This window comes from Lactuca sativa, chromosome 8 (assembly GCF_002870075.4).
Source record: "Lactuca sativa cultivar Salinas chromosome 8, Lsat_Salinas_v11, whole genome shotgun sequence".
In the NCBI taxonomy this organism is placed as follows: domain Eukaryota; kingdom Viridiplantae; phylum Streptophyta; class Magnoliopsida; order Asterales; family Asteraceae; genus Lactuca; species Lactuca sativa.
In genome coordinates this window covers 297,260,491-297,264,590 of record NC_056630.2, presented here as the reverse complement: position 1 = coordinate 297,264,590, position 4,100 = coordinate 297,260,491, and the positions used below count along the sequence as shown (strand labels likewise).

The window sequence follows — 4,100 nt, the reverse complement described above, 5'->3', positions numbered from 1 at the left end:
CTTATAAAATAAATCCTACTATTTCTATAAATAGATCCAATAAAATAATAATATTTTTTTAAGACGTTCAACTCTCTAAGCGTAAAGTAAAACTAATCATGAATAAAATAATATTAAATTTTAATCTGATTACCTTTGATCTTATCTCTTCCAAAAGTTTGACCCAATCTCTTATCTAATGAAAATAAAACAAATAATCCATTATATAGGCCATTTTATTTGTAATTTTTTTAAGCTTTATTTATTATTTAAGCCCTCTAATCGAAATTGACCAGTCAGTTGTAAAATCAAATACTTTGTTTAATATTAAGAAAAAATATCTATATATGATTTATGACTAATAGAAAACTAGTATTCCATTTGTTATTCATGTTCCATGAAATATGGTTGTATTAATTTTATTATCTTTCGGTTTAAAACTTTAGATAGTAAAGTGGATAATATGATATATCCGTTTAGACTTATCTGTATCAAGCAAACCGGGTTGTTAATATTAACTTTGATTCTCCCTTTTATTAAGTTTATCAATACCAATAAAATATGACTATTTAATTTGATACATAATAGCAGTTTTTATTTATTTAATAGTTAATTCATGCTTCATAATAATGTTTTTTATTTGATAAATAAATAATGGTTATTGACATTATTGAATATATATATATATATATATATATATATATATATATATATATATATATATATATATATATATATATATATATATATATATATATATATATATATATATATATATAGAGGATGACGTTCAATAGAGAACCATAATTAACTAAAGAACCAAGGAATCAATCTTTTTTCAACTTTTAGAACTTATTTTTTATCAAAAAAAAAAACTAAAAATACAGAAATTCGTAACTTTTTTTTATCCTTTTTCCAATGATATAAAATTCGATTTTTTTTACGTCAAATTCACAATGTGAATCTTCGAAAATTCACAACATGAATCCGAAAAATATTTTTCACGTTCACAATGTTAATATATGAATTTAGATATTTTTAAATTTTTTTTCGATAAAGAATAAGCTCTAGAAATTGAAAAAAAAAATTTGGTTCCTTGAAAAACCCATAATTATGGTTCTCTATTGAACTTTTCCGTATATATATATATATATATATATATATATATATATATATATATATATATATATATATATATATATACATATATACATATATATATATATATATATATATATATTTACTAATTTATAAAAGAAATTCTACTATTTCTATAAATAGATCCAATAAAATAATATTATTTTTTTAAGACGTTCAACTTTCTAAGCGTAAAGTTCAACTAATCATGAATAAAATAATATTAAATTTTAATATGATTACCTTTGAGATCTTATCTCTTCCAAAAATTTGACCCAATCTCTTTAATCCCCGGTTTGAGTCCATGCTTATTCCTAAACTCTTGGAAAAAATCTATCCATTGGCACGCCATTCTCTCTTCACGATCATCGTCAAATTTAGCAATGAAAGGTGGGTTTTCAACGCCTGGTGATTACATCTACTTCAAGTCCCAAGTCCCTCTCCACAAGATCCCAGTAAGTTTTTCTGGTCATATATTTCGTCGATCTTTCACTTGATTATACATCTATTGACTTACCCAATTCGATAAATCACTGGTTTAGTTGGTATCGATTGTTACTTTCATTATGTCTAAACCCTATTTACAGTTTCGATTCAGTATCAATTGTTCGATGTTTACTCTCAATAAACCTTAAATTATTGAAATTCACATTAAACTGGAGCTATATTCAACTTTTGAGATTAAATTGGCTAATTTGCAGCTTCCGATTGGTGTATTACTTACAAAGATAAAGCATTAATCTTTATAGCAAGTTCTATAAACAGAAAAAATGTTGATATTAGATTTTACATCCAAATTGATATAAGAATAACATATATGGACATTAATTTTGACATAAATTTTACAGATTTGCACAAAACAATGGAGATATTATGAATCCTGGAATTGCTGGAACAACAAATGTTTACTACAAACAAATCATGGCACTCTCCATGAAGGTAACAACAACTTTAACATTGTTAAAGACAAAAACCAAGTTGAAGGATTTTTTTTCATAACAAAGTTTTCAGAAATCTTTTTTTTGTTTTGTTTCTTTTTCAGGGTTATCGATTGATTTCTATTAATATTCCTCGTGTTTGGAACAATCAAGAATGGGTTCAAGCATTTGAGAAGTTTTTAGATATTAGTGATGTCCACCATGTAAGATTATCTGATTCCATTTTTGATGTTATTGTTATTTATTTATCTAATGAATCTTTTTTTAACAGACATCTTTATGGAACATCACTTGGTGGATTTTGAGCATTACTTTTTGCTCAACATAGGCCAAGAAGAGTAAAGTCTTTGGTCCTTTCAAATGCATCTTTGGATACAAAATATTTCTTAGCTGCAATGCCTTGGCCCCTGTGTACGTATCATAAAAAAGGACACTTTCTATATACAACTATACACAAAAGTCTTTTTTTTGGACTGAATGAACTGTGAGTAAATGACTATTTTACCCTTATGTAACATTGTTAGTTAGACCCCTTCTTTCCTGTTGAAACGGTACGTCCTAACAGGAATCCCAAATGGTCCACATGAACCATTTATTGTTGATTCTGTGGACTTTGTTGTTACACAGGTGAGTTTTATAAACACACATACTGAATTATTTCCTAATAATTTCAAAAAGAAAATCAATAGTTTAAAGTAATTATGTCGTAATAAATATGTTAAAAATATAAAACCTGCAGGTTGAGACCCTGACAAGGGGGGATTTGGCTTCCAGATTGACTTTAATAAGTGATGTTGCATCAGTGGGACCTCTTCTTCTTTCGGATTGTCTAATCACTATAATGGATGTAAGCTTCCATAACTCATAATCATATTAAAAACAGCAACCTAAACCTATCCCACCTAAGGAAATGTTAGATTTACACTTGCTGACTTAACACTTTGCTGTTGGTATTAATGAAATCGGAAACCAATTTTTACTTTAGAGCTATGTTACTAATAAGCATGAATTATGTTTCATGTCATTGTTAGAGAGCTCAAGGAATGTTTATCCATATCTGTAAAACATATGTTCTTGTGAATCATTTATTTATTTTTTTAATTAATTTGGTTAATAGATAATATTGTTTTGCAGGTAGAAGTGAAGATGCTACTGATATCATCATAGACTCATAGTACTACTTCTAACATAGCTTTCTATTGGAAGGGTATGGATCTTGCTATGTTGGCGAAAGGGGAGCTTAAGGAAGGGGTGTTGATTTAGGTTTCTTGGGATATTTATCTATTTTATGTAGATGGGTATGGGCTGGAAAACGGCATTGAGGAGGCTAAGTTGGCCAGCCTCAACTCCATACTCCATGGAGACTATTGGATCACTGCCCCCTCTAATGTCAGGCCAAATTACGTTGGAGTGATGACGCAAGCAAGGCAAAGCATATCTCAAGTTTGTCTTTTATTGAAAGGTGTTTTTATTTATTATCTTTTTTATTATTTTTCCAATAATACCTTTTGTTAGATACATATTATTTGCTTCATTACTTTATTTAGTTATTACTTGTTAGTTTTGTTGTTTTTTTTCTTCATATTTGTATTTCTCCAATTATTATTTTATGGAAGTCAATATCGTGCATGGAATAATGTATTAAAATATAGGCTTAGATATAAAAAGAAAAGTATAAAATATTACATTATGAATAAAATTGTTGTGATGGATGCTAGAAAAAAGAAAGGTATAAGCAAGTCACTTCGTATGGATGTGTCCTGATTTCTAAAATGAAGGACTATAAACGTACACTACACACCAAAATATTTATTTTCTTTTGTATTGCTAGGGTTACATTTATTTGTTTCCGTAAAACCGATCGATAACAATATGCATATGTTTTGTGTTACTTGAAATCTAACATGTTTCCGTATAGAACTTATTGCCGAATGAGAAACTATTTTTCGCCGTCGCTTTACACGGTTCTACGGCTAGTATATATATATATATATATATATATATATATATATATATATATATATATATATATATATATATATATAT

At 27.3% G+C, this 4,100-nt stretch overlaps 1 pseudogene; it reads left to right on the top strand.

Moving 5' to 3' along the window:
• The first annotated feature begins 1,499 nt into the window (after positions 1 to 1,499).
• On the top strand, positions 1,500 to 3,221 carry LOC111895898 (uncharacterized; annotated as a pseudogene).
• Positions 3,222 to 4,100: the final 879 nt, after the last annotated feature.